The sequence below is a fragment of the Protopterus annectens genome, chromosome 10.part0 (genome assembly GCF_019279795.1).
Source record: "Protopterus annectens isolate FY-2018-M chromosome 10.part0, PAN1.0, whole genome shotgun sequence".
In the NCBI taxonomy this organism is placed as follows: domain Eukaryota; kingdom Metazoa; phylum Chordata; order Ceratodontiformes; family Protopteridae; genus Protopterus; species Protopterus annectens.
The window spans coordinates 1571466722-1571485968 of record NC_056744.1 but is presented as its reverse complement, the minus strand read 5'-3'; the positions used below and the strand labels follow the sequence as shown (position 1 = coordinate 1571485968).

General features: G+C 35.8%; 1 protein-coding gene across 1 annotated transcript in view; it reads left to right on the top strand.

The window, feature by feature from the left end:
- The window catches only part of LOC122813743 (serine protease 27-like), a 284170-nt gene that overhangs the window by 114599 nt on the left and 150324 nt on the right, over positions 1-19247 (top strand). The gene's annotated exons all lie outside the window — the stretch shown is intronic.

Genomic DNA, 19247 nt, shown 5'->3' with positions numbered 1-19247 from the left:
GGGCTTTCCTTCCTGAAAAAACAAAATAAAAAAAAAATAAAAAAATGTTTAGTTTTTGAACATTTTGTTCATTGATTCCATTTTTCAATCACTCTGATTCAACAAAACATACTTCAGATACAGTGTATCACTGATTCTCTCTCTCTCTCTCTCTCTGTATGTATATATATATATATATATATATATATATATATATATATATATATATATGTTTTATTCACTCTGTAGAAATCAAAATTCACTGACAGAGTGATTGAGTCTGAAATTTGGGCAATTGTGCTATTTATTGAATGCTGATGATATCAGAAGTAAGAAGAACAATTGTGTGTGATATGGGTAAGGTAAATATGGGGTTGGGATACTAATGCTGAAACTTTCAGATATACTGAAAGTTTTGGCATTTCAGAGAAGGAGTGTTTATGCAAATGTCTGTGGGTGAGAGTTAGGGTAAGGAATAAGTAAGTGTTAGAAAACACTAGTAAAAAAAAAAACTAGGTAATGCCTTGGTAAAACAACGACTTCTTTATTCACAATACTGACTAAGCGCTTTCACCCGTGCAGGGCATCTTCAGAGTCAGTTAATGTAAAACACCATTGCACTTAAATAGGAAATTCAAATACACATTAAACCAGTCCCTAACCAAGTATAATGATTCATTACAAGTTCACTTTCAAGTTAACCCTTCAATATCCAGTCAACTAAGCTTATTGAAATATATGTAATAAATATAACGAAATCTGTTGGATGTGCTTACAATAAATAAAAATACATTAAAATAGTCTATCAATTCAACTCATCAAAATGCATAAATAAAAATATAAAATATGAAAATAACAATCAATTCTGTTTTGTAAAAATAATATGAATGTATGTGTGTGAGTTGCCTAACCAAAAATATAAACAATAACATAAATAATTAAATAAACTAATTTATATAAATAATGATTTGTATTTCAATATACAGGCTAAAGATAAAGTGTCATTAATGCCTGGCACTGTACTGGCATCCAGTCGTAACTGCCACAGGCATTCCCTGACTTCTAACATAGTTTTGTAGTCACCACCAAAATCACTTTGATATAATCTATCTATAACAAAAAATATAAATTTCTTAAAGTTTAATACATTCTTTGCTATGACTGAATAATGCGTTGGTTGACTTTTTGTTTTTGATGTCTCTATTGTGTTCAAAAATCCTTAGTCTCAATTTCCTCATGGTCATACCAACATAAAAAGCAGGGCAAGATAAACAGGTTGCCACATATATCACCATATTGGTATTGCACTTGCAATACCCAGGATTCTTCAGTGTCCTCTTATAACTACTCACTTGGACATACGGACCATCATTAATGTATTTGCAAGTTCTGCAAGTACCGCACTTGGCCATCCGAGCTGGCCTTTGGCTTGTTACCACAAGTGGTCTTTCAAGAACTTCTTTTAGGTTCAAACCCTTACTGTTAATAAATTTAGGGCCATCTCCAAGTGTATCTTTCAAATCCCGAGGGAATAAACTTTCCCATATGAATTGAATAATATTCTTAACCCTATTTGATGTGGAATTATATTCAACCACCATGCCCCCCCCCCCAAATCGAGTCCAACTTGTTCATTACCTATTGTGGTAGCAGTGTTTCTTTCTTTATCTAGTAAAATGGGTCTAAAATCTTTATCCCTTCTATATGTAATATCATGTTTAATTGAGAGTAATAACTCCATAGGATAACCTTGTTGGACAAACAACTCTGTTTGTCCAGCTCGCCCAAGAATCTACATTCTTCACAAACTATACGTGAAATATGTATCATCTGACCTTTCACAACATTCTTCTTTAAATAATGGGGGTGACAGCTCTCATAATGCAGAAAAGTATTGCTATAGGTCTTTTTTCTAATATATTAGAATGTATGACACCTTCTAACATATAGAGCTGTAAATCCAAAAAATCCATTGTGTTTCTATCTGCCTTGCTGGTAAATTTCAAAAATGTGGTGGTTTGGTTAAGATATATGAAGAATTCATCAAGCTCATCTCGGGTGCCCTTCCAAAGAAAAAGTATATTGTCCAAAAATCTTAGCTATATAATCATCTTCGACTTAAACCTAGATGTCAAAACATATTGCTCTTCCCATTCAGCCAACACCAAGTTGGCATAAATGGGTGCGCATCTGGCTCCCATGTCAACTCCAGTAGATTGCTTGTAGAACTCACCCTCAAAACTGATGTAATTGTTTTCTAATACCATCTCCAGAAGGTCTACCAAAAGGCTTCTCTTAACCTGATGTAGACCACTATGTTTAGCTAAACTATTTGCAAACCACTCAAAGCCGATTCCGTGTGGAATTACTGAAAATAAATTCACTACTTCCACAGTTACAAACCAAAATTCCCCCATGTTGATATTTTTCAATGCCCTAAGACAATCAAGACAGTGCCAAGAGTCCTTCAAAATATGTGGCAACTTGTCTAGTGTAATTTTATTGGTGATGTCAATAAAAGCTGCCAGTGGTTCAGTTTTTGAACCCTTGGCTGCCACAATGTATCTTTTGAATTCCAAAGATGTTGGGCATAATGGGGTGCTCTACTGAAAGGTAACTGTGTTCTTTGTTGGTGATAATCCCTTCACACAAGAATTCGTATAACTGCCAATCTATTTTTGTGTAGGCACTCTGGACATCAAATTTGGATACCAGTTCATATGTATCAGTGTCATGTAAAATGTTCTGCATTTTCCAGGTGTAATCAGAATTAGACATAATGGCTACACCGCCCCCCTTGTCAGGTTTCATAACCCTATATTGTTTGTTTTGTGAAAGTTCTCCACATATAAGTGGACCATCGTTTATATTGGTGTTAGCATTACAACTTAGAGAAATGCAGTGGCAATATTGCTGTCACTAATAAATGATTTACCCATGTCTGACAGACTATTGTCAAACCAGATATTAGGAACTAAATTTAGTTCTGATTGTAATTGTTCTGTCTGTTGTACCAATTGTTGTTGCTGGTATTGTTCCTCCTCTGTCCTCCACCCCTCTAGTTGCCTCTTAGCTGAAAACCCTGTGGTTGGGGTGTTCTCATATCCATGTGATTCTGTTGCTGCCCCCGATTTCTCAATTGGTCTGTCCATCTTAATGGTGGCGGATTCTCTAAAAAAAACTGCACCTTCAGCTTATCTTACCTTCACTTATATGTGGAGACACGTCATTTAAAATCTACAACTATTCTGACCTGACAATTTCTGGCAGTCACATTAGCCTTTTAAGAAAAGGGTTTAGATTTGTACCCCACTTTAAGTATGATGTGGTTAGGTTGCAAGGCAACTAAATTTGAGACTATTTTTTGGAAACAAACCTCCAATTGACAGAGAGAGACAGAGATTCAATGTCAGAAGAAGTCTTTTTATACCAACAAGTAACCCCTTGATTTCAGTGTTTGAATGCCTATGTGCAACGCAAATTAGAAGAGTGTTAGAAAATATATCATCTAACAAAAATTTAACATCTGCAGAGGAATTTTGTTTGAAAGAACTTTCACAAAACAAACAATATAGGGTTATGAAACCTGACAAGGGGGGTGGTGTAGCCATTATGTCTAATTCTGATTACGCCTGGAAAATGCAGAACATTTTACATGACACTGATACATATGAACTGGTATCCAAATTTGATGTCCAAAGTGCCTATACAAAAATAGATTGGCAGTTATATGAATTCTTGTATGAAGGGATTATCACCAACGAAGAACACAGTTACCTTTCAGTAGAGCACCCCATTATACCCAACATCTTTGGAATTCCAAAGATACATAAAGATATCAATAGACACCCTTTTAGACCCATTGTGGCAGCCAAGGGTTCCAAAACTGAACCACTGGCAGCTTTTATTGACATCACTAGTAAAATTACACTAGACAAGTTGTCACATATTTTGATGGACTCTTGGCACTGTCTTGATTATTTTAGGGCACTGGAAAATATCAACATGGGGGAATTTTGGTTTGTAACTGTGGATGTAGTGAATTTATTTTCAGTAATTCCACACGGAATCGACTTTGAGTGGTTTGCAAATAGTTTAGCTAAACATAGTGGTCTGCATCAGGTTAAGAGAAACCTTTTGGTAGACCTTATGGAGATGGTATTAAAAAACAATTACATCAGTTTTGAGGGTGAGTTCTACAAGCAATCTACTGGGAGTGCCATGGGAGCCAGATGCGCACCCATTTATGCCAACTTGGTGTTGGCTGAATGGGAAGAGCAATATGTTTTGACATCTAGATTTAAGTCGAAGATGATTATATATCTAAGATTTTTGGACAATATACTTTTTTTGGAAGGGCACCTGAGATGAGCTAGATGGATTCCTCATATATCTTAATCAAACCACCACATTTTTGAAATTTACCAGCAAGGAAGATAGAAACGCAATGGATTTTTTGGATTTACAGCTCTATATGTTAGAAGGTGTCATACATTCTAATATATTTAGAAAAAAAACTATAGCAATACTTTTCTGCATTATGAGAGCTGTCACCCCCATTATTTAAAGAAGAATGTTGTGAAAGGTCAGATGATATGTATTTCACGTATAGTTAGTGAAGAATGTAGATTCTTGGTCGAGCTGGGCAAACTAATTGAGTTGTTTGTCCAACGACATTATCCTATGGAGTTATTACTCTCAATTAAACATGATATTACACGTAGAAGGGATAAAGATTTTAGACCCATTTTACTAGATAAAGAAAGAAACATTACTATCACAATAGGTAATGAACAAGTTGGACTCGATTTGGGGGGGGGTGTGGTGGTTGAATATAATTCCACATCAAATAGGGTTAAGGTTAAGAATATTATTCAATTCGTATGGGAAAGTTTATTCCCTCTGGATTTGAAAGATACACTTGGAGATGGCCCTAAATTTATTAACAGTAGGGGTTTGAACCTAAAAGAAGTTCTTGAAAGACCAAAGGCCAGCTCGGATGGCCAAGTGCAGTACTTGCAGAACTTGCAAATACATTAATGACGGTCCGTAAGTCCAAGTGAGTAGTTATAAGAGGACACTGAAGAGTCCTGGGTATTGCAAGTGCAATACCAATATGGTGATATATGTGGCAACCTGTTTATCTTGCCCTGCTTTTTATGTTGGTATAACCACGAGGAAATTGAGACTAAGGATTTTGGAACACAATAGAGACATCAAAAACAAAAATTCAACCAATGCATTATTCAATCATAGCAAAGAATGTATTAACTTTAAGAAATTTATATTTTTTGTTATAGATAGATTATATCAAAGTGATTTTGGTAGTGATTACAAAACTATGTTAGAAATCAGGGAATGCCTGTGGCAGTTATTACTGGATGCCAGTACAGTGCCAGGCATTAATGATACTTTATCTTTAGCCTGTATATTGAAACACAAATCATTATTTATATAAATTAGTTTATTTAATTATTTATGTTATTGTTTATATTTTTTGTTAGGCAACACACACACACATACATACGTATTATTTTTACAAAAGGGAATTGATTATTATTTTCATATTTTATATTTTTATTTATACATTTTGATGAGTTGAATTGATAGACTATTTTAATGTGTTTTTATTTATTGTAAGCACATCCAACAGAGTTTGTTATATTTATTACATATACTTCAATAAGCTTAGTTAACTGGATATTGAAGGGTTAACTTGAAAGTGAACTTGTAATGAATCATTATACTTGGTTAGGGAAAGGTTTAATGTGTATTTGAATTTCCTATTTAAGTGTAATGGTGTTTTACATTAACTGACTCTGAAGATACCCTGCACGGGTGAAAGCGCTTAGTCAGTATTGTGAATAAAGAAGTCGTCGTTGTTTTACCAAGGCATTATCTAGTTTTTTTGTTATAAGTAAGGGTTAGATTTAGCATAGTGTGTGTGTGTGTGTGTGTGTGTGTGTGTGTGTGTGTGTGTGTGTGTGTGTGTGTGTGTGTGTGTGTGTGTGTGTGTGTGTGTGTGTGCAGGTATGTGTGTTGATGCATGTGGTGTGTATCCAAGCCTGTCTTGTGTACTAGTAGTGTCATGGAAAGGGGTTTTCTAAGGTAAGGTGCAACGGGATTCCTATTAACTTGTCAAACACTCAAAAGAGCAAATGCTCTTTGATCGATAGCTAATAGACGAAACCACAAAAAGCCGAACAGCCCGAGCAGCGATTTTTTTCCTAGGGAAAAAAATTGCTGGGCCATTGTCGAGGACTTTGAAGTTTTCTCCACTGTGGTGCGATCTCAGAGTTGGTATATTTAAGTAGGGGTGGTGTGGGGGGCACAGCCCCCCACATTGGGTAATGTGTGGGGGGCAAAGCTCCCCACTTTATTTTGTTTGTGGATTTGTATTTTTTGTTTTTTTTGGGAACAATGATTTTTTTTCCCTGGGAAAAAAATTGCTGTTCCGGCCGTTCAACTTTTTGTGGTTTCGTCTATTAGCTGTTGATCAAAGAGTGTTCACTCTTTTGAGTGTTCAACAAGCTAATATGAACCCGGTGCAAGGTTAGGGGCAAGTTTAGAATTAGTGTTAAGGTTGGCACACTATTTAGTAAGGTGGGTAGGGCAAAACCCTCTGCCTACCTTACTAATTTGTGCTAACCTTAATTCTAGCCTGCTGCTAAAATTGCACCTCACCTTAGAAAAATGTTTTCTGTGTTGGTAAACTCTTTCCAGGTGGTCTGTGGTAGGACTTTGGTGAATGGATTGCAAATTCTGTGCAATTTTTTTTTTTTTGTATGCTGATTTTTGATGTGCTGGCATTGATCACTTGTGTTTCAATGCATGTGCATTTTGACAAATCAACTTCTACTCAGCTATATCCATCACTCAATGTATCAACCCGCAACCCACATTTTTTCCCATTTTTGCACATTGGGACAGGGTGTCACATCAGTAGTGACCATCATCTAGAACCAATGTTTACACTGCCAGGTAGTTAACATATATAGTTAGATATGTTCATAGGTAGGTACTAGGCTGTCGGCCCTGGGGCCTATACAAGCCTAGCCAAAAAGGTACCCTGGCTTTCGCCACCCAAGAAAATTATTTTCCTGTGCCCCTGTCAGCAGAGCCACAGAAGTGATCCCCGGGGTGAATTTCCTACTTCCCATCCAATCATCAAGATATTTCTTGAAGAGTGCTAATGAGGAGCTCTGTTTGACATAGGTAGTATGTTCCAGAGTGTGGGAAGTCTCTGGGACAGGAATCTATTCCTCCAGCATGTTCTGTTTATTGTGGTGACAAAGTTTAGGTCCCTACAGCGTGTAGTTTTGAGGGATTGGGATTTCTTTAAGTGGAGCATGTCCAACAGCTCTGGGTTTGACATAGCTTTGCATGTTAGGCAGAGATCGGAGTAGGTGATATACGACGAAGTAAAGCTGAAGTTTTTTGAGACGGTCTGCGTAGGGCATCTGTTTGAGGCTGGTAATTCTCTTTGTGAGGTATTTCTGTGGCATTTCCAGTTTTTGTAGATGTCTTGTGAGGTACATACCAAAAGGGGAGTTGTACTCTATAATGGGTCTAATGAGTGATGAGTAGAGGGAAACAATTACCTCTTTTTTCCTGGATGAAAAACCTTTTGTGATGAGGTGTGCCATGTTGAAGGATTTCCTGACTACTGTGGTGAAAGACTGACAGACAGACAGATAGATAGATAGATACATACATACATATTGTAGATACATGGATAGATATAGATATACATATAGATATAGATCAAGTGGTATAGATACACACACACACACACACACACACACACACACACACACACACACACACACACACACACACACACACACAAAGTGAAAAGGAAGCAGACAGAGAGAGTGCTGAGTATTGAAATTCCAGAAACATAACTAAGAATCCCAGAATACTGCATCTCATTGGATGAATGTACACCTGAAGCATTCACTGTACTCTGAGGTACAGCCATCTTTTTTTCTTCCATAACTAAGCAGCTGACCATCAGCTGCCACCAGCTCCTCATCTCATTCGCCAGGTTTATCATCTCATTCGCCAGGTTTATCAGACCTGCCTTAACCACCCCCTGGGATCAACCAACTGGACATCAGAAGCCAGTGGGGAAATTGTGAGCACTGTTGCAGGATCATATTGCCATCAGGGAGTATATCCTAAGCCCAACAACCTCCCCATGGCTGCATCGGAAGGTGACTAAGTGCTTCCACACATGCGATGCTCTGGCTAAGTTGCACATCCTTTTCAGTGTGGCGCTCACTTGGCTCTTAATGCTGTAAGCCTAGGTTGCCCCCCCCCCCATGACTGGCGAGTCAACATCCACTGCTTACTCCCTCCCCACCCCACACAGCCTCTCCAGCATTCATATAGCTAGTTGATCATGGATCATCAGGGTCACAACAAGGGCTTTATTCCTCTATACACAAGCCTTCTCAAGGGACAACAATCTTAGCATAAGGATGCTTAAGTTCCAGGGGTATGGTAAGGCATCCCCCACACTGTTACATCCAAGCCTCCCTTTCACAAAGCATTTTAATGATGCAACAGTGAGTTCTGAAATTTTCCGTTGTTTTGTTTGCTGAAAATTCATATTAAATTTTGGGCTGTTTATATGAACTTCTGCAGTCACCTGATTATACGACCAATGAAGCTACGGTATGTGAAGAAAAAACATACATGTATTTGTATGGGGACTACAAAAAACGAGTATAAAGGACAAAGAGTGTTGATACAAAACTGTAGTATAAGAAACCAGGATAAGAAATCTGGGATGAGGAATACTTTTAGACACAACCTGGCCCTGAAGTCAAAGCAGAGTATATGAGGAAACAGAGCATACATATGTGTTACATGCCAGGATACCTCTCAACTGTCCAGATTTTTGTAGAATGTCCAGATTTATACCTCATATTTTGTGTTTTCTAACAAATCACTGAGGACTGAAGTCAGTAAATAATGTCATATAGTTGTGTTTCAGACCTAATTCCATTTCAGAAAATGCATGCTACCAGAAATCCTGTTATTCTAGCAACATTTTAAGTTTATAAGAGCAATACTTAAAATCTGGCCCTATTTTTGGGTCTTTGTCCCCCGGTATTTTTAGCTTTGTCCAGATTTCTTGTGCTGAGAAGTTGAGAGGTATGCCAGGAATTCAAAAAGAATGAAATAACTTATCACCTCTAAATACTAGATAGATGATTATGTACTGCACTTTACCAATACCACAGTCCAGGGTTTCAACTATCAAATGCTAGATAAGTTTTGGGTTCAAGGCAATGAAGCTCTGTCAGAACCAATAGCATCCTAGTGAAGGGGTGAGTTTCAGTATTGTTTAACAATAAGCAAACAGAAGAAAAAAAAAACATTCACCATTAAGGACAGCATCTACTAATACACTTGCAAAATTTCATTTCTATCACAGTCCCCCAGCTGCAGACATCATTAACACAAATATCACTATATATCTTCTCCATTTTACTAAAGTTAACATTAATGTTTCTTTCTGAGGATGAAATATATCCCTACAAATGATGTTCACTTTTATCACAGATAACACTGAGAAAAAAGGGCATTACAGAACAAGTCTAGGCTAACAACTGGTTTACTGATTCTCTCAGTATGAGTGACAGTAAGTCCTTTTTCAAGCCCTGGGTAGGTTGCAAAACTCAGGATCAGGGAAACTCCCTTGTTGTACTGCATATCTTGGCATGGGGATGTAAGGCATGTGGTTTCATGAAAATTGATTATGTTATTTTATTACCATTTTTGTTCTAAAAAAAAAAAAATATATATATATATATATATATATATATATATATATATATATATAGAAACACTTTATAACCTCGAATTACTGAAATGTTGAATTTCAGTATTTCGAGACTATAAAGCCGAATGTTAAAAATAGCGAAAGGTCATAATCGCGAACTCGAATATATGTCGAATTCGTGGTTATGACTTTACGCTACGTAATGTCCAGGATTGTGTTTTGATGGTGCGCGGTGCCATGTGTGGATGTAGGTGTTATGTCAGGTAAGTGTTTTCTAAGGGTTTTGAGTGGGAGTTAGAGTGTGTGTGAGTGTGCTGATGTGTTTGATGTGTGTGAGAGGGGTCGGAGAATGTGCGTGTGTGAGTTGGCTTTTGTTTTGTGTTTGTGCGATCTCGGAGTTAGTATATATAAGTAGGGGGTGTGGGGGTGCACGGGGCTTGCCCTCTGCTTATGTGTGTGTGAGTTGTGTATGTGTGTAGTTTTGTTTGTTTAAGTTGTGATGTGGGTGTTGTGGTGTATGTGTGGTATAGTGTGTGCGGTTTTTTCGGTGTTGTGAATTTCACATTTTTTTTGTGTCAGTGTTTTGTGGATTCGGTTTTATAGTCTCGAGATACTGAAATTTGATATTTCAGTATTTCGAGGTTATAACGTGAATATATATATATATATATATATATATATATATATATATATATATATATATATATATATATATATATATATATATATATATATATATATAGATATAGATATATATATATATATATATATAATATATATATATATATGTATATATATATATATACACACACACACACACACACATATACACATACACACACATATATCTGTATATATATATATATATATATATATATATATATATATATATATATATATATATATATATATCTATATCTATCTATATATATATATATATATATATATATGTGTGTGTGTGTGTGTGTGTGTGTGTGTGTGTGTGTAGGTAGATATTGGTCTCTTCGGACCACTGGAATATGTGTTCTAGAGTAATAAATTTAAAGCATAATTAGCCTGCTGTGTCCCTAAATTCTGATACAATGTTCAATATAATGGTTTCAGCAAATTCAGAGCCTCAGGAGACACCACCCTGAAGTTTGCTTTCATAAAGTTCTGTATCTGTATTCTGCATTGAACCTTCAGTTAATAATGAAAGTTCAAGGCATTGAACATTGCATGAGTAAATGCATCCTAAATCTGTCCACAGAGGGAATAACATTATATGATCTCCTTAAGAACAAGTGTATGGATCAGACACATAGTCCGCTATCTGCATTTAAGCACATGAAAAAAAGCTCTGCTGATGGACTCAGTCTTGTCTACTGCAGCATTCATCACATCGTCATCATTTTAGCAGGTGTTACTACCAGCAGGATTAGTCATGGTCTTCTGTAACTCTATGGAGAAGACAATATGTTGGGCCTCCTTATTCTGTGGAACATAAATTTATTCCAAAAGCTAGGTCTTAAAGATCTAGGGGTAACTATAAAGATAACCATTTTAAATTTGACAAGCATGCATCTGCTGTATTTTGGAAATGTTATGGGATAATGAAGGACATTCTGATTATTAGCAGGGATAGCAAGCTGATGTTATGCTTATATATCACTCTTATTAAACCACAAACAGACTATGGTAGGGCAGCATGAATTTATGTCAAACTCTGTGTATATAATCTAGAATAGATAAAACATTTACAAAGCAGGTATCTTGTATGGATAGACTTAAGACATTACATTTACATATGTTTGCATATAGACTGAGAAGTGATGTTACTCTTATTTCCAAGTGTCTCAATAATGAAAATATGTCATCAGTTTTTGGTATTGCATTTAATGACAATGTGTGTTAATATTAGGAACAGGAATTTATTGATCAGATAACTTGTTGCTTCTCTCAGTGCAAGGGTGGCAGGTTGTGAAATTCCTTAAAATTATATATTGTCATCTTTTTCTCTTGATTTTTAAAGATAGCATTTTATAACTGGTCTGGTGAATCATTTTATGATACAGAACTTTAGGAAGGCATACTTTAGGGTGGTGTCTCCTGTGGCTCTGAATTTGCAGAAAGCCTGAAACCATTATATTAATATTGTATCAGAATTTCAGGACACAGCAGGCTAATTATGCTTTAAATGTATTACTCTAGACCACATGTTCCAGTCATGTGGAGTCAGCAGTGTGATCTGCAAAGTCAGTTCCAGGAATGGGCTTTTAGCTGACCTCTCTTCTACTTGTAAGACAAATCACCTGATGTAAGTCACAAAATGATATAAAATGGTTTAGCTGCAATACCATAAGTAGATAACTGTTACATTTATTTATTTATTTAGTTGACATTTACTGCATCAAAAAAAACTAACATGAAACTGGGTCTTCTCTACAGAAATAAAAAAATGTCTTGTTCCAAACTCTAAACCCACCCTTGCCCAAGCCTGTCTCATTTACGCCTCCCCTATCCTAACTCACCTCCAGTCAAATCTTCTCTCCAAACTAGAACAAGCTTACAATAACATAGCCAGATTCTCCAGTAACCAGCCTTATAAATCCCATCACTGCCTTGTCCTGAAACAGCTTCAATGGCTAGAATTCCCGCAGCTCTTACTAGTTACCCAGCTCCAGCTGACACACTCCCTCTACTCAACAAACCGCTAGCCTGCCCATCTCTCTCTACCTTAGTATCCCCTTATACCCCAACCTCTTTGTATTTCTGACAAGCACCTTCTAGACATCTATAAACCCAACAAACCTTATGGTAAACTCCTTTATAAACACTCTGTGTCCCTTGCGTGGAATAGGCTACCACCTCACATTCGTAGCATCACTAGTCCCAGCTGCTTTAAAACAGAAGTCAACCACTACTTTCTGAACTCAAAAGCCAGTACTTGCCTAAATCCTCTATAATCTGCAGTTCCTTTCTTTTCTTTTCACTACCTGCCCACATCTAATAATTTAATGAATAATCTACTCACTAGACGATACTACATTATGCCACTTGGGAAAGATATGTCATTATTCTAAATACTTAAATGTACTAGTTGCATTTACTTCATTTTGTTTTATTTTTATTAGTTATTCATTTCACATGATTACTGCATATGTAATTTTTGCTTATGTTGTACTGCTACACTGTTTTTCTTGGGTTTTGTGTATTGCCTAATTTGTTATCTTTTTATGTTTGTATTGCTGGAGCTTTTCTCCCCAGGTCTCCACTGAAAATGGGCCATTGGCTCAGATGGACTAACCTGGTTAACAAATGTCAAATAAATAAGTGCTGGGGAAAGTTACTTGATTGCTCCCACCTTGTCTTCATCTGGCCTGACTCCAGATCAATTAGCTGACCAAACAAGTGCAATTACGTCTGTCAAAGGACATACTTTTACTAACTGAACTTTATTCATGTAGACAAAGTCTTTTAACAAGAAGTTCCCATGGTATATACTGTATTCCTCCATGATGCTCTCGTGTGTAGCATTTTTACCCATAAGTACAGTAGCTCCCTCCAGGCCCTTGTACTTTCTCTGTCACTTTCCTCTGGAAGATTAAATTTGGGGGCAATCAATGAATATGTTCATAGATTAGTACTAGGCTAACTGCCCTTGCGGGCCATTTTAAGCTTAGCCAATTACCCCATGCGAGAATCAAACCCTGCACATTGTGTTTGTAAAGCAAACACCTTAACCATTATGTCAATATGTGGAGCTGCAAAAGCAACAAGAGAGAAAGATTCCTCATGTGTTTTTTGTTCTTTCCTTATGAATAAAGTTGGGGTTTTAAATGGTTTATTTAACATTTAACAGTTACTTAGATGCTTACATTATTGTAACTAAACCATTTTATATAATTATGTCACTCACATCAGGTGATTTTTCTTACAGATGAAAGATATGTCAGTTAAAAAGTTTACTCCTAGAACTAACTACAAGGGCTCAATGTTTTCATACTCTTAGCTGAGTGTCAAATGTTTGTGGTTTCATCTTGCAAAGTTCAGTTCCCTGAAGTTCAACTTCCTAATCAGCGCTCCACATAGGATAAAACTCCTGGTGTGCTTTTTGTTTGTGCAGTATCAAGGAGTCAGTTTGAAAGGACTTATCTTTTTACTCCATAGTTGTGTGACTATTGAGCTTAGTATATATAAATAAGGATGGCAAAGTCTCCCACATGGGGTTAGACATATTTATGTGTGTCATCAAAATGGTACTTCAAACAAGTGTGTTTCATCTAAATAAAGCTTCAGGGAATTTAACCTCAGTAAACAGGAGGGGAACTAAATTAACATCATAACAATGAAGATAACTTGGTCATGCCTGTAACAATGCGTCTGATGCAGGTTGTTGAAACACATTGCATAGTATAAGATATCGAATAATGAAAATGACTGGACCACATTCAAATATAAGTGTATAAGTACAATAGTGTAGTGGTTAGAATATACATTTTGCATGCAATCATTCACAGTTCAAGCCTCATCAAAGTCATTTCCATTTTGTCACGATGCCAGGGTAATCCTATGGGCTAGGCTTGTAAAGGCTCCAGGGCCATTAGCCTAGTATACACCTATGAACCTATGTGTATGCATCTAGCTGTATAGATAGATACATACATATATACATAGTGTCTATATCATATTGTCGAACTTTTAAAAGTTTGAATGTCATATGGTTGACACCATATGATCGAAACTTTTAAAAGTTCAAACATTTCAACGGAGATCTCCGTACAATGTGGAATGGGAAGATTTCTCTTTCTCAAAAAACACCTTCACAAGAAATTCTCCATAAACATATAAGCCATGACTAATTCAGGAACAGGAATACCACAGGAACACCACTTCAAGAACAAGTATTTATTAATATGAAACATTCTGGTACCTCGGCGTCTTGCCTTCTAATGGAACAATTCTAAACACAACTCTTGTCCTTATAAATGTATACACCACCAGCAGAATAAATTACATCTATTAAACTATCAATATTCCAATTAGTTAATTGACCACTTAGGCAGAAAGTCATCAACTTTTAAACTTTTTTTATAAACTTTTTTTAAAACTTTTTAAAATATTTTTTTAAACTATACATATCACACTGCATCATTCTGAATTATGTAAAAAATATATAATTCATAAACATCAAATTCTATTTTATCATATAGGGCAATTCTACATATGATAAGAAATATAATTTAATTTTAATACAAAAATCTACTTCACTATACATTATATACCATTTTATGTGCATCTAGTAGGGTAACCCTACCCTACTGGAACAATTTATATCAAAAGCATTTCATGTGCAAAAACCCTTTTCAAATATGCATATATGTGCACAAATAACAACCAATATATATCTAAAATGAAAAAAAAATTACTTATGTATATATGCAAATCAGCATCCACCCTTACTATATAATACTATCCTATAAACTATAAGATCAACTAGGTCTTGCAGATGAAACACCTTACATTAATGATTAACATAGGTTCATAGATTAGTACTAGGCTAACTGCTCTTGTGAGCCATTTTAAGCCTAGCCAATTATCCCTTGTAAGACTCTAACCCTGCACCTTGTGTTTGTAAGGCAAATCCTTTAACCATTAGGCCACCCTCTCAACCATATGTGATGATGTAGTAGTGAAACAACTATATAAGTAAGAAGCTGCTTTTCTAAAGAAGTACATTGTTTTCACTTAGCCAGGATTCTCACTAGTTGGTCTACTGCTAGAATCAAGACGCAGTTGCCACACCTCCTGTTTCTCAAGTTGTAAACTCACAACACCTCCTCTGTCATCCCTCATTAGTTGGTCTAGGGTAGACCAACTAGTGATGGAAAACAGAGGAGGTGTTGTGAGTTTACAACTTGAGAAACAGGAGGTGTTGTGGCAACTGCATCTGCCATAACACCTCCTGTTTCTCAAGTTGTAAACTCACAACACCTCCTCTGTCGTCCCTCACTAGTTGGTCTAGGGTAGACCAACTAGTGAGGGATGACAGAGGAGGTATTGTTAGTTTACAACTTGAGAAACAGGAGGTGTTGTGGCAACTGCGTCTTGATTCTAGCAGGAGGCCAGAACTTAACGAGGTTGTGTCGATTTCAAGTATATTAAAATTGAGGAGTCTTACTAGATAGAGGGTTATTTTTAGAAGTAAAGACCACTCTTTTTGCATATTGTAAAGTATCTACGTGCATTTAGTAGCATAAGACCAACGTTCACCCACACGTCTAGTTACTAACATTTTTTATTTATTTTTCATTTATACTGCTTTTTTTTTTTTTTTTAATGTGTGTATTTTCTTATACTTCATTAACTAATAAAGCATATATATGGTAGGCTCATACAGGGTCAAACCAGAATTCATATTTACCCTATGTTAACACTATTCTGTTCATCACTTGTCTCAGCCATTTTAACCATTTATTAATTTTTTATCAGCAAACTTGGGGTACGAATTGTCATACTTCACCTTTTATTTTTTATTTCTTTTATTTTATACTAATGGGAGAAGGGGTGCCAATAGTAAGACTACCTTGTACTGGATTGTAATTCAAGAATGTATTTAATTGTAACTTTAAATGTTTGGAAAACTTTTAGCATGTATCCTTAAAAGTATTAATTGCCAAGTGTTACTGCATTCTGATTGGGTATAGTAGGGAAAGAAATGGGTTACTTGTGCTTTAAATAGTGTGCTTGCTTTTAATTGTTTGTCTGAAGAAGTCTGGTGAACCTACCGGATGAAAAGCTCTTAACTTTACTGGGTTTTGTATCATTAAAGTGTTGTTTGGTGTAGTATGCCTCTGAGGTGTCCTTTCGTGAGCTTTTAGAGTTTCTAGTCAGTTTTTGTACTTTTGGAGACAATACAATGACTCGTAAAAACCCTAGAAACATAATAGTATGATACATAGAAATAGTACAGCATAAGGAACAAACATTGTGTGGAAAAAAAAAAAAAATATATATATATATATATATATATATATATATATATATATATATATACATATTTGGTCTTTGGTCGATCACATCCATACCTCTCAACTGTGCATATTTTTGCAGAATGTCCAGATTTTGCCTAATATTTTTGGTCCATTTTTCATACAATTGTGATTTTATGGCAAATTAGTGGCAAATCGATAAAGACTGAAGTTAGAAAATAATGACTGACATTTGAGTTTCAAACTTCATAGCCTTCAGAAATTCATGCTAATGCAAAGCCTGTTGTTCTATCAACTTTCTAAGTTTTTAAGAGCCATATTTAAAAATTGTTCCTATTTTTGGGCCTTTGTCCCACTTTTATTCATGGCTTTGTCCAGATTTCTTGCTCTAAGAGGTTGAGAGGTATGATCATATCTTGATACATTCATATAACAAGGAAAAGATATATGTCTATTAGACAGTACAATGACACATAAAAACCCTAGAACATAACAATACTATGACACATAGAATTAGTAGAGCATATAAAAGGATACTGTACAATGACTAGGGGTCCTAAATTGTGCAAAATCAAAACCAGAATACAGGGTAGTATGTTAGGATTACTGCCACCAGTGCATTGCTTTTCAATGGATCATTATAGATATGCCCTTCTCACTAATAAACATTAGTCTTTTCAATTGTCACTACAGCTCTACCCTCTTAATTAATAAGCAGTGGAAAATATAGTACCAGCAGAAAATATGAAATGGACCTGTGATAGTGTGTAAAGCTTGCCAGGCTTGCATTAAACATGCCACTGTGTATTTTAATACAATATTAATGTATTTTTATGCAGAAAATGCCATTACTTCAAGTGTAGGGGTATCCTCTCTTTCCTGCAGCAGCGCATGGCCTTGTGGGTAGAGCTCACAAAATAGCACTCATACATTTCATAAGGAGGGAATCCCATTTAAGGTATAGGATAATACTTTGACATAACTATGCAAACATGAAAAAGATATGTCCAGGAGCTTAAAACCCTAATGTACCTGTTTAGTGTCACTAAGCAGATTTGACTTAGAATAACCAAGCAGGCTGTAGGAGTCCAAGGTAAGTCTAAAGAATATAGTAGATTTATATGCCATTACCTTAATCTTTGTTATACCTATCCTTCTATAGCCCATCGAGAATTCAGCATTTCTTAGTGAAAAAACAAGAAGCAGATCTCACATACTGGCTTTTCTTTTCAGTGCTAGATCTCAGTACAATGGAGATCAGGAAATTTACCATTTCCCCATTGCATTAGGATCTCGGAGTTGGTATATATAATTAGCACATGGTGTAGGGGGTGGAGGAGCTCCCCTGCAAAAAAGTAGATTTTTTTTGTTTCTCTTTTTTGAATCTTTGTCATTCAAAGTATTGTATATTTGCATCTTTCTGAATGTATGACGTGTTCAAACTTTTGATATTTCAAATGTCTGTTGTGTGTGCCAGTGTTTCATTTATTTAATTTTTGTGATAGGCCTGTTTCAGGAGGCCTGTGTGCAATATTATTTAATAAGCATGTTGTAGTTTACTTAAAATTCCTTCACTGGAGTCGAATTCTGATCACAAACAATCAGTTTTCAGTCTCATATACAGGTAAATACTAGGCTTTCAGTCTGCAAACTATTACAAGCCTAGACAATAACCAGAGGTCAGAATCAACCCTGTATCTTATATCTTTGAGGTAAAGACTTTAATCATTAAGACAAACCACTCCAGAAGAAGGGATCTAGGAAATAAATGTTCTCAATGGCAGATGTTGCATGTTTATCCAGTTTAGAATTGCTGGGAAACCAGTACTTATCCAGCATGTAATGCAATCCAGCATTGCCTGGGATCTCAGTCCAGCCCAGGATATAGACACCTAGGTCCAGTTCAGCATTACCAATTCATCTGTCATGAAGGGGTTTTTAAAATGTGGAAGGAAACTTAAGATGGTACCAAAATCCCATAAGAAAAAGGGAGAGCATGCAAATAATTCCATACAGAAAGTACCTCAGCCAAGAATCGAACTGGTAGTCCAAATGCTGTGAGGTAACTGTTAAATTATATTGGTCACTTCTAGAAGAACCTTTGTTGTAGTACTAATTCAATTTCCTGTTATACTTCTCATGATAAAGTTGTAAGTGGTCTTGGAAAATGAAGATTATATTGTGCTGGTTGATTTTTTTTTTTTTTATTTTTATTTTCACTGTTTATTTATTATTCTCTATTACAACAGCCATAATATGTTGTTGTGGTTGGTACTTCACAATACTTTACATACAGTTAAAAAGTATTATGGGTAAACCAACCAACAACACACCTATTTAAAGGAACATCTTCTTACTTAAATTATGGTTTCACTACATCGTCTTATGTGTTACTTTTCAATAATCACCTGCCAGAATCAGCTGACAGCTTATCAATGCAGATTGTTAGAAATTAATACTGATGCATTTTGCAATGAAATACAATACCCTATTTATTAATTTAA